Source organism: Rhinolophus sinicus, chromosome 9 (assembly GCF_057876585.1).
Source record: "Rhinolophus sinicus isolate RSI-liver-muscle chromosome 9, RSI-T2T, whole genome shotgun sequence".
NCBI lineage: Eukaryota > Metazoa > Chordata > Mammalia > Chiroptera > Rhinolophidae > Rhinolophus > Rhinolophus sinicus.
This window is the reverse complement of record NC_142509.1, coordinates 26,000,651-26,013,482: the sequence shown is the minus strand read 5'-3', so window position 1 is coordinate 26,013,482 and position 12,832 is coordinate 26,000,651. Positions and strand designations below refer to the sequence as shown.

At 51.8% G+C, this 12,832-nt stretch overlaps 1 protein-coding gene across 6 annotated transcripts in view; it reads right to left on the bottom strand.

Moving 5' to 3' along the window:
• WSCD2 (WSC domain sialate O sulfotransferase 2) overlaps positions 1–12,531 on the bottom strand; it is a 102,430-nt gene extending 89,899 nt beyond the window's left edge. For 2 of the 6 annotated variants that reach the window (XM_074321634.2, XM_019757472.3), the window contains exon 1: positions 11,868–12,524. The gene's annotated coding sequence lies outside the window, so the exon portion shown is untranslated. Of the gene's footprint in view, positions 1–9,797; positions 9,947–11,724; positions 11,778–11,867 lie in introns of those variants that run through there. The other 4 variants (XM_019757473.3, XM_074321636.2, XM_019757474.3 and 1 more) reach the window with 4 other exon arrangements.
• Between the last annotated feature and the right edge of the window lie 301 nt (positions 12,532–12,832).

Genomic DNA, 12,832 nt, shown 5'->3' with positions numbered 1-12,832 from the left:
GTCTGACTGAGCTCAGTGACACGTTTGCTTGGTCCGTCCTGTGTTTTAAAATTGCCTGAATTGGCCAACATTTACAACTGGGTGAATTTTGCATAAAACCAAGGAATTCTTTAGGGAAAAATCATTTGAGAGCTATGACTACCCTGGGCTAGCATTCTCACGGGGTGGGGGTGGAGGGCAGTGGCTGGGGACTGGAGTGGGTATCCTGCAGCCCCCCCCCCCGGCCCCCATAAACAAGGCACTTGGTCTCTGGTTCACTACTGTTCCTCCGCTCTGTCTCCCTCCTAGGGGGCCCATCTACCCACGGAGGCATTTGGATTTGTAACCCCTCTCTGCATCCTTTGAGCCATTACAGCTTTCAGCTGGTGAAGTAACTCATGAGACATGGGGCTTGTTAGGGGATGGCAGCTTTTAGCAAGCAAAACTGGAGGGGAAGTGACAGGTCCAAGGCTCACGGAGGTCAGTGACATGTCCAGGCTGACTCTTCTGGTCATGGGTGTCTCCCATTGCCCTGAAAACTTGCAGAGCTCCGGCCTGGCCTATGTTATCACCACGCCAATCAGAATCATCACTGTAGTAGCAGCCGTAATAACAGGTAGCACTTACTGAGTATACTGCACGCTGGGGTCGGTGCTAAGGACCCTGCATGCCTGAGCTCATTGCATCCTTGTAACCAGCCTCTGAGATGAGGACTAGACGGCCTGCCCAGCAGTCATTACAGTCTGACCAGCACTCACTTCCTCATCTTCAGTTATCTGGGTCCTGATTTTCCTTCCAGAACCCATCCCTCTCCCACTATTGGTCTTTGTGACTCAGGAAGCAGCAAAGAGTGATTCAGCCCCCATAAAGCGCCAGGGTTGGTCACATGACCTCAATCTGGCCAACCAGGACAGCCCATTTCCTTGGCTATGGTGATTGGTTCCAGGAGGCCCCAGGTCTCAATTCTCAATTCCAGGACTTGCTGGAACTGAGCTTACAGCTGGCACAGTGTAAGCATGGAGCTGCGGATGGATGGGCATTTGTACCCAGAAGAAGAGAGCCAGAGACAGCCCGAGAAGGAAGCCCATACAAAGAAAATGAGACTCACGGGGTGATCTCTTCATAAAGCATATAAATGTTGAATCACCATGTTGCATACCTGAAACTAATATAATACTTTATGTCAATTGTAATTGAAAAATAAATTGTCTAAAGTAAAAATGGACAAAGAAAAACAAAAGGAGGGTCAAAAATCTTGGTGGGAGGGAGAAAGCTGTGACTTTGTGAAGCTTCTGGATCCAGCCAAGCCTGAAGCTGTTTCTAGTTCCATGAACCAATATATTCCCTTCTGTGCCTGAGAATAAGAGTGTAATGATATTGAAGCTGGATTTTCTTTCTCTAACAACCAAAAGAATCCCGATGAATAAAAGTACTATCATTATTTCCATTTTACATGAGTAATCGGAGGCTATGGGGATTGAAGTAAATTTCTCAAGGCCACACAGCTGTGAATTGGTAGCACTTGGATTTGAGTGAGATTTACCCGAAACCTAAAGCAGTGAGGTCAGAAAGCTTGGTCTCCTACAGGGCTAACCCTCTTTCTCTAGGAGCTAAGAATAGGGGGTTGTGAAAACAGCATATGTTCAGAGGTGCTGGTACATTGTGGTGTGTTGGGGAGACCAGGAAGGGAGACAGGGGGCCTGCATTTAGAAGAGATATATAATTATTATTTAAATCAGTTCAGATGCCATGCGGAGAAAAATCAAAGCTTTCTGTGGCATTTCCCCAGTGCCACATTTTAATTGTGTCTTATCAAACACGGCTGACATTTGTTTTTTCAAAAAAACTCCTTTAATTAAAAAAAAAAAATCTTTACTAGAAGTTAAAATAGCCCACAGGCTATCCGGTGACAATGGAAGGAAGACAGGGGCATTTCAGCAACTTAAAGCAGATTAAAAAACTAATCTGTTGACTCTTTTTCCAAAGCTCACCTCTCCCTTGGAAGCCTGGGTGTTTTGCATAATGATGCTGAGATCCTGAACTTGCTAATGCCCACTCAGTTCCCTCTTTGCTGGGATTTCAATGGGTTCCCACCTCACGTGGGCGAGGATTCTTCTTGTTGCTCTGGCCAGGGTTTCATTGACTCATTTCACTCCCTGTACTTAAAATGTTTACAAGGTTTCCTACTGCTGGAAGTAAAGAGCAGAACACTTATGGGGCCCACAAGGCGCGGAGAACTGTCCACTTTCGTCGTGTGCCATCTCCTCCCCACGCCAAAATGCTCGTGTCCATGCCACTCTCACCTCAGGACCTTTGCATGTGCTCTTTCTTCTATCTCTCCATCTCTTTTCACCTGGTTAATCCTACTCACCCTTCAGATTCCGGCTCATTTCTCCTTTTCTTAGGGAAGCCCTCTTTTTAAAGGCTCTGATTTGTGAACCCCCAGTGTCAGATACTTTCCTTCCAGTTACTTCGAGTTGTAATTATATGATGCATCTCAGAGTCCTCTCTGAGCTCCCATGTGATATAGGAGCTAATATCCTGAGCCAGAGGCTAAACACAGACAGAAGGTGCTGTGGTCTCCAGCAGCAGCTTTAGCTCATGTCCTCACTTTACAGATGAGAACACTAAGGCCAAAGACTGAGACGCTGGCTGTTGTTAAGGGGCTAGCATCTGAACCCTTTGTCGGATTGCAAAGAACATTCATTTCTTGAGTGCCTGCCATGCGCCAGATACTCTTCTAGGTGCAAAAAGATGTCCCTTACTCAACACTGTGAAAAATGAAGAGTTCCACATAAGTGAATTTTCCAGATGCCTGAGGCATCATAACAGCAACTCGGTTAACCATGGGATCCAAATATTTTATACACTACATTATTCTTTGCCGTCTGCCCTGCCTACTGAATGGGGTTTAACTGTTTCTTAGGGCCATCACAGAAGTCAGCAACATTTTTGCTGCTCTATAACACAGCACATTCTATTACAATAGTCCCCCTTGATCCGCAGTTTCACTCTCCATGATCTGAAAAGCAGTCAACTGCAGTCCGAAACTATTAAATGGAAAATTCCAGAAATAAACAATTCACAAGTTTTAAATTGTGCGCTGTTCTGAGTAACGTGATGAAATCCCGTGCCATCCTGATCTGTCCTGCCGGGGATGTCAATCATCCTTTTGCCACCGTATCCACACTGTGTGTGCGTCCCGCCTGTTAGTCCCTTAGTGGCCGTGTTCAAGTAACCCTTATTTTACATAATAATGTTCCCAACATGCAAGAGTAGTGATGCTGGCAATTTGGACATGCCAAAGAGAGGTCATAAAGTGCTTCCTTTAAGTGATGAGGTGAAAGTTCTTGACTTAATAATAATAAAAAAAAATATTATGCTGAGGTTACTTAGAGCTATGTTAAGAATGAAACTCCTATCCATGAAATTGCCTAATTTATAAGTTAAACTTTATCAGAGTTATGTGTGTGTATATGAAGAAACAGTATATAGGGTTTGGTACTAGCCTCGGTTTCAGGCATCCACTGAGAGTCTGGGAATGTATCCTCCACGGATAAGGGGGGGACTACTGCACATTATTCTATAGTTGGTTACACTGTTCTACAAAACAATGAGATGAGCGTATACTACTGACATGGGGGGTCCTTTGACCCCTACATTAGACCTGCCCCTTTCCCCCCACCCGTGATTCTTTCATTTTCATCATTTTCATGCTTATTTTTATCATTTCTTCATTTGTACCCTTGTTCTCATGCTGTCAGCTCTTAATTGTTTCCGGCTGCTGTCACTGTCCTTTCTCTAGCATCCTACACACTTCTAACTCACTCCTTCCATAGGCTACAAGGCTGGGGAATCAGGTCACGGAGCTTATCAGAATGGTGTGCAAAGTAAGAGTAAACAGGCTCTGAGTGAAGGAAGGTTCGCTGTTTTCTGATGTGGACACTGTGGTAATTCAATGGGACGACTTTCTGTTCCTGCTTTATAAGTACGAGTTTCCAGGACAAATGGCCTGCAGTTATGGTGAGACACTTAAAAGCTTTGTGAAAAGGAAAGCTAGTCTGACTGTTCCACACTCTGCATTTCCTCTTTGTCCCACAAGGTAGGCATTCAAACTGCAGAGCCCAGGCCACAGACTTGTGAGTAGACATTCTGTGGGGGAGGAATCAGGGCCATCTCAGCAGAGTGGGGCTCACCTTGGGGACAACACAAGAGAGGGCACACCATGAGTGATCTGCCATCTCCAGAAACTTCCACGTGGTTCATCACAGTAAATATCGGGTGGCCCCAGCTTCCTGGAGGTTCAGGGACTTCCTGTGAATCTGCCAAGCCAGAGCCTGTGTGCATCGCCCTGGTGACCCAGACCCACCTGAGTCCTCTGCTGTCCACTGTCCTAGAGGCCCACACAGACTGTGGCCCCGACAGACCCACGTCACCATCACTAGGCCTGCGCGGATGGACCCTGGCTTGGCTATGTCACTTCCACCTTAATGAACTAGAGGGAGAGGAACGGAAACCTTCCACCGAGGGGTTCCTGAAATAGCTCCTTCCTCCACCTGGAAAGACAGTGGTGACAGCAGGGACGGGAGGCAGGAGGGAGGAGGGGCTGGGCACGCAGGGGCTGAAAGCCCAGCTCTGCCACTTACTATCTATGTGACCCTGAACGAGTGTACCAACCTCTCTGAGCCTCGGTGTGCTCATCTATAAAGTGCAGACGGAGGTTCCTTAACTGATAAGGACACTGAGAGAGAATGGAAGTGAACACCTTACACACAGAAGCCATGAGGATGGAGGTGATTTCCTTCATCATCATCACCAGAAGGGTCAGCAGATCAGGGTCCTGCAGGACCCCCTTGAAGCAGGGGCCAACATATATTAAGTCTTTGGGGGCTACTCCCATTAGAAAAGAAAGTGGGACCATAAAAGACCAGATGGGAAAAGTCCTTAGTCAGCATATATAATTTTCCTCCCATTCTACAGATGGGAAAACTGAGGCCCCAGAAAGGGAAGAGACTTGCTCAAGACCACTAAGTCAGTTAATGGGGGCAGAGTGGAGACCCAGCTCTTTTTCCTTCCCATTCAGGGGCTCTTCTCTTCACCCTGCACTTGTAGGACAATGCAGAGAATTTAAAGGAAACAGTAAACATAACATCGGGAACTAAGCTAGAAACTTGAATATCAAGACATGGTCAGGCCCTCCTGCCTGTGACTCCAGGATTCCCACTTCTGTGACAAGAGTCATTCCCGCCTACCTAACCTCCAGGTTAGTTAAGGGAGAAATGTCGAATGTATGGAGTCGAGGCAGGGAGAGGCACACAGCGGTCCTCCCAGATTTCCAGGTATTAAGACCACAGCCACCTACTTCCCACTGGCTGGGTGGTGTTGGGACATCTCTTCCCTTCTCTGGGTCTCCATCTCCCCATCTAAGAATTCTCCCAGCTCATAGTCTTTGGAGTTGCTCCCTCTTTCCTGACCCTCTGGTGCCTCACCTGTGGATGGATGTCAGCCCCACCTGTCACCTGATCCGGTGATTCACCCACGTATGTTGAATTCTTGCCTTATGTCTCTTGGCCAAGGCCCAGGACCCCAGCTGGGCGTTTTTGCTGAGAGGTCAGCAAACTTCTTCTGTAAAGGGCCAAATAGTAAATATTTCAGTGTTTGCTGGCCATGTGGTCTCGTGGTCTCGGTCACAGCTACTCATCTCTGCAGTTGTAGTTGGAAAGCAGCCATCGACGATATGTAAACGACGGGTGTGGCTGTGTCCCAATAAAACTTTACTTACAAAATAAGGGAGGGGCCCAGATTTGGCCTGTGGGCCACAGTTTGTTAAGCCCTATTCTAACTCGTTCCCAGCTGGGTGTGACACCTCCTCTGGGGCCAGTGTAACCAACTTTCCCTGCTTTGCAAGGGACTCTCCCAGTTTTAGCATGAAATCCTGGGTCCTAGAAAACATGCACTTCAGTTTCCGACAAAGAAGGATGGTTGGTTGACCTGTCTGGGATCCCTGGCCTGTTTTCTCCCATCTCAGCATTGCTCTGGCTGTGACATTCAACTGTCTCTCCTCTGTAAGGAGGAGGAGGAGGAGGAGGAAGAAGGGCTACTGTTTATTGTGGCATCTGAGTGCCAGGCACTGTGTGAAGGGCTCTCCCAACACGATCTCCTTTGATCCTCTTGGCAACCTGCTTGGGGGCTGAGGTGACCAGAGACACTCCCAGGGGAGGGTCAACACTGGGCTGGATCCAAGTCTAATCTACCTCCAGAACCAGATTCCCCAGCTTCCTCTCCTTGAGGACAAAATTGGGGTCTCTCATCTGTGTCTTCAGTGCCCGGCACAGAGTAAGACACAGAAGATTCTGAGCAAACATGGAATGTCAGCAGCTACTGATGCCTGATGCTTGAATCCATGAATGAAAGAACGAATGAATAAGCAAACACCCCCCACCCACCCCAATCCAGATAGACACTTCCCACTTCTGTGACAAGATTCATTCCTGCCTACTTAACCTCCAGGCGAGATAAGGGAGAAATGTCGAATGTGTGCTAGGATGTCGGTACATCCAGCATGCCGGCTGGCTTTGGGAGGCAATATGGTCTCTAACATCCGGTGATCTGGGTGGAAAGCCCAGGGGCGCCCTTTTGGGTTGTGTGACTGCACAAGCTGATTCACCTCTCTGAGCCTCACAGATGATAACAGAAGAAGATCATAACAGAATCTACCTCATAGCATTGTTGTAATAGATTACACACACACACACACACACACACACACACACACCATGGTTGGGGGGTGCCAAAAAATATATACAAGTGGACACTTTGGTCAGTGTTACTCAAGCAGTAGTTCGCCGTCATCAGAAGTGTCTGGACGCTGATGGTAACCACTGTGAGCACCTCTTGTCATTGCAGACGTCAAACGTGACTTGTATTCATCTTTTGTTATCGGTATATATTGAGTATTACAATTTTAATAGTTCTTTTTTCCTGTCTTAAAATGTGTGTACATTTCTTTTGGCACCCTCTGTGTGTATATATAGGGAGAGGCGGGGTGGGGGGTGGGAAGAGAGAGCTAGAGACAGACTGAGCACCTCACACATGGGGCGTGGTATCTGGCAAACACTATCTATTACTACTACCATCATCATCATTATTATTATTATTACTGCTCATGTCGGGATGAGCAGAAAGCAAGGCAGAAACCGGCTCTCCGTGGCAGGAGGAAACAGAGTGCCGGTAACTGCGCGGGTTAGCGAGCACCACAATCACGGTGCATCACGAACAACCGCCCAACCCCAGTGACAGGCAGGAAGAGGCATTTAGTTAGTCACCCTGTTTGTAGCCAGCTGGCGCATGGCTGAGCTAGGCTCTTCACTGATGTTTGGGCTCGGTGGCTGGACATGTGTTCATTTGGGGGCCAGGCTCGGGGGGGGGGGCAGTAGCTACCTTGTGGGAGCTCGTCTCCCAGCCATGGCAGAAACACACAAGGCCCCCTGAAGCCTAAGCTTTAAACGGACACACGGTCATTTCCACCTCATCCTAATGGCCCAAGCTGGTCACATGGCCAACCCCTAAGTGAAGGAGCAGGAACAGAAATCCTGTCAGCCCCTTGAGTGGGCAGAACAGTGAAGTCGTGTGGCTGAGGACACGGGGAGGAAGGAGGAATTGGGGCCAGGAATGCGTGTACCCTAATAACCAAACACCAGTCAAACCTGGCAGTGGGGCCTCACACTGCCCTGCCCTCCTCCCCAGCTCTTGCCTCATCAGCTCTTGGTCAAAATCTGGAAGAGACCCTTGGCAGTAACACGCGTAGTCCCTGGGGACCCCATCCCTTGTTTCCCAACATCTGGACCTGCTCCGGGGAGCCCTTCATCTTAGGCAATTTCTTTCCTCACTTGATTTGTTTATTTAAGGAAAACAAGTTGCTCCTAATTACAAACTGCTGTCGAGATGTTCGGTGCATCCTAGGCTGCTGAGTTTCAGACCTTCTGCCGAAAAGGATACCTGCGCTCTTAACATCTGTGAATTTATTCAGCAACTGTCCTAAAGTGCTGGCTTCTGGCAAGAGAGACTTGGGCTGTGGTGGGGGCCGAGGCAACTGGGGGCAAGGGAATACATGGGCTTCGGGGCTAAGACATGTGGAAAAACGAACACGCGACATCCCGACACGCTGCTCAGAGCCGGCACCGATCGCTGAATCTACACTCGGAAGACGCATAGCACGAGCACAATTCAGACCTCAAGAGCAGGCGGAAGCGTGGTTTCAAAGGTTCAGAGATGTTTTCTGTCTGGAAGCTCTCAGCTGCATTTACACACACACACACACACACACACACACACTCTCTCACTCCTTTACACCCCTGGGGATACTAAGGTCCACCCGCAGAGATGCACATCGTAGAAACACACACATACACATGACACATGCACAAATGTAGCACGGCCCCACAGATGGGCACACACACTCAGAAACACACCATGTACACCCAGAGACTTGCAAGAAAACGCAGGGCCACTCTCCAGGTACACACTCAGAAACTCACTCCTACACAGGTGCCAGGCACAAAAGTTACACGGCGACATCCCAAAACACACATTCAGAGACACTCCCATGCACATGGAGATACACTCACATGTACACTGCCACCAACACACCGAGACACCAATACTAGGAAACACACACATACGCACGGATACCACCAAGCATGCAATGCTACACCCAGGCACACACACTCAGAAACACAGGTGCACAAAAAGTGTACACTGCGATACACACAGGTGCACACGCACACACAGAGACAGTCAGTGTGCAGTGCCGTGCACACATATGCACACAGACGCACCCGAAGTCTACTGAAAGCCCTGTAGATAGACACGCCTGTAAGTGCATGCCACAAGTTCACGCTCACATGTGTGAGTGCACACACAGACGTGCACATAGCACAGACAGCCAGCAAAGCATGCACCAGGCAGACCTGCGCGGCTTCTCACACGCAGGGGTCCCTGCGCGGACCCTCACAGCACACGTGGGCAGCTGTGCAGCCACGCACCTGCCTGGTCACCGAGCTCCATCCCACTCACACACACACAACTGCTCAACACTCACAAGGGCACACGCATCCCCACACTCGCACGGACTCATGCAGGCATGCATTCTCTTGCGGGAGGGCACACGTACGCATACTCGTAAATCCAGGGACCTGGATCTCACAAGTACACACTCCGACTGACACTATTCTTATGTGTGCACACGCATTTAAGGTTTTCATGTCAGTCATACTCACAGGAGCACATGTGCCCAAACCTGCACTAGAATACACACATTTACACACATGCACCTCTATACACACCCACCTCCTACTCCACCAAGAAAGCAAACTGTTCATTGTCTCAGTGGAGCCCACAGACTGAGCTAGCACACGGCAGGGCAGGGCAGCTCCTGCCCCAGTTCCCACTGCGTGCCCATTAATTTACTCCATGTCAGCTGAGATGAGGTCTGCCTTTCCCGCGGAGATTTCAGCATGGACCCTGGGGATCCCTAGTTAGGGGAGGGACACAGGTGTCCCAAACCTTAGAACCACTCCGAAAGTAGTAACACTGGTCAACCTACTGCCTTCCTCCACAATCTCAGCAACAGCTCCCTCCCCGCCAGGCCGCCAGCCCCCACACAAGGCATTTCCCCAGCATGGCTGTTCCTGCAGGGAACAGCGGCCTCGCCTGCTCAAAGAGCCTCAACAGACCCAGAGCCGGACACCCACACACACTGAACTTCTCTATCCTGGTCCCCACACAGCTGCAAAGTTGAAGCCGTGGAGACAGCTTACCTCCACCTCCTGTTGTCATGGTGACACAGCAGCTGGATGCCTCCAATGCTCCCAGACCACTGGAGGCTCCCCACTAGGAGCTGCTGATCCAGCAGGGCTTTTATGAGGCAACAGCGAGGAGGTGGGGACTGCAGGTGGCAGGTGATTGGAGAGAACAAGGGCCCTGCTCCCACCCCCACCCCCCACCAAGGATCACCTGGTGCTCAGGTAGGATGGAGCCAGCCTCCCTGGGGAAACAGCAGCCAGGTGCCCATGCATAAGACCCCCAAATGGCCAGCCTTGCTGCTGTGTCTGCAGAGCCCCAGACTCCACTATCTACACGTAGCGCTTTCTGTGTGCCATCTCAGTTAGTCCTCCCAAGAGCCTTCTGAAGTGGGAAGTATGAACTCCCTATTTTACAGCGGAGCGACGGAGGTTTGGGGGGTGACGTGACTGGTCAGACTCAGGTGGGTCTGAGTCCCAGGCCTCCTAAACACTAAATCACATCGCCTCCTAGGATTTTGAAAAATCTCATCTGTGACAGTGGCTAAGGGCCATGGAGTGTCTGAGCTGGGACCTCTGGGGATACACAAAATCTCTTCATTTTACAGAAGGAGCAACCGGGGCCCAGAGAGGTCTAGTGATTTGCCCAAAGTCACACAGCAAATTGAAGGCCCACTTGAAGCTCACCCTCCTGACCCAGAGCTGGGGTTTCCCCAGGACATCAAGAACCAGTCTCTGACACCCTAGAGGAATCCCCAGGGTCTCACCAGCCTAGGGAAGCAGCTTCTAACCTGGTCCCAGGTCAGAATCCCAAGCAAGAACAGGCAGTCCTGACTCCCACCTTATGCTTCAAGCCCTGTCCCAGAACCACACAGCAATGCGATCCTCAGGGGCAGCTGCCCAGCATTACAGGGCTGAGCAAACGGTCCCACCTTCAGCTCATGGCCAGAAGCACCTCCACCGCCTGCCTCGCTGCCCAGCCAGTCCATCAAGACGTCCCCAGCCCTAGGCTGGAACCCCAGTGGGGAAGCACAATGCCATCCAGGGGGCTGTGACCACCGGGGTGGGTTCGAAATGATCCTTGGAGACAACGTGGCCTCTCTGAATTATGCTCTTCATTAGTGGGAAAAATAATCCGGCCAAACTCAGGAGCCATGTACTGGGCTCCTCAGAGCCTCTAGGGGCCTGGGTGTGGGGCGACCACCCACATCCTCGGAGCTGCATGAGAATGCCAGGAGCCCCTTTCCGACCTTCCATCCCAGTCCCTTTTTCTGCAAAAAGTTTGCACTTCCCTAAGCTCCAATCGAAACGGTCTCGTTGAACAGCCCAGGAAACTTCCCCCAAATCGTTTGCTCATCTAAGGGGCTGCGAGGAACCAGAGGTGATGCCCACCTCTCCTGGTATCTCTACCAGGGAGCTGAGTCCTCTCCTGGGATGACACTCGGGGCTGCTGCAAGGGCTTGAATGGAGGCGATCTGGCTGCATGGGTCCCCCGCTCCCAGTTCTCTCTCCCTCTCCTTGCACTCACACACACACACCCCAGAACAGACATAAGCAAGCCTGCAAAGCACCAGACACAAAGCCCATCTTCCCGGCAGCCCTGGATGATGTCTCTAAATAACGGGGAGCCTCATTCACCAGAGTATCACCGCCAACGAACACCTCGGTAAAGCCAACTTGAAAATATGACCAGCTCCCTCTCCCTCAGAACTCGGAACTGGCCACGGAGGTGGTGATTCATGAACCAAATGAAAGGGGCCCACTGCCTTCCCCTTGGCGGAGCTCAGCCTGCGAAGCCCTTGAGTGCCTGCCTTCGGGGTCCCAGCGGGATGCCGGGAGAAAGGACACCTGGATGAGGCAGGATGTCCCACTCTCTACCGGAGGAGAGAAAGTTTGTCATTCACCCAGAGCTGGTAAATGTCACCACTCTGGGTTCTTTACTTACCTGGTTGTGCGTTGAACCCCCAACCTTGCGGAGAAGCGGCTGGAACTGGCAGCCTGAATGGGGGGCAGGAATCGTTTTGCAGTAGCTCCGCGCCCCGTTGCCTTATGGAACCCTCTTACCCAATGCAGGCCTCTCAGCCTTACCTGAGGGGGTCTCAGCCACTTGCAAACTCTGCCAGCGGAGCCCAGCAGAAGCCGGGGTCTCTTTCTGCGACTCCTGCGTCCCGCTTGGCGTGCCCGCCCTGTGGGCGCCTTCCCAGATGCCAGCTGCTGCAGTGGCATCAAGTAAAGCCGAGTGTGGATTTCCTTTCTCTCCACCAAGGGTCCTCCGGCCGGGCCCGGGGGCTATTTCTCCGGGTCTGTTGCAAGGGGCTTCCTCCGTGCCTCCAGCGGGAAAGTGGAAGTGTGCGTCCTGGATTGCAGCAGCGGCGACAGCGGTGGCCGGGAACGAGGAGGCGGTGGCGACGCCAGCCGGCGAGCCGGGGAGGCGGGCGGAGGCAAGAGGAAGTGAAAGCCGGGCTCCTGCGAGCCTGGCGCTCGGGCGGGCGGACTGGCGGGCGGGCGGCACTGCGGGGACCCCGCGCCACCGCGAGGCCCCGCGCACACACCCGCCCCGGGGATGCCCGGGCCCGGTGCGCACCCGGCGCGGGGCGCGGGCTGCGGCGGGGCGCGAGCTCCGGCCGCCTCGCCTCTCGCTCGCTGCCTAGCTCCTCGCTTTCCCGGACTTCACGTCTCCAGCCCGAGCTCCCCGCGCCGCTGCCGCCGCCGCCGCTGCCAGCAGCGCCTCATCCCGGCGCGCTCCTCGCACGGAGCCACAGCACTGCCTACCGCTTAACTCCTTGCATGCCACCTGGCCCTCCCGCAGCCTCCCGGGGAGCTGGGCAGACCTACTGCCAGGCCTGCTGCGGAGCTTGGGCAGGGGCCGCAGCCTCCTACCCTCAGTCTCCTCGTCTGGAAAATGGGCTCAAGAGACCCACGTCCTAGGATCGTTTGGAGAATTAACTGAGACGTTTATGCCAAATGCCAGGCTGTCCGGCATTGAGTAAGCACTCAATAAATGGCAGAGTATTCCTTGCTTTTGCTGTTGTTCAAGAGGCTTAACAAATAGT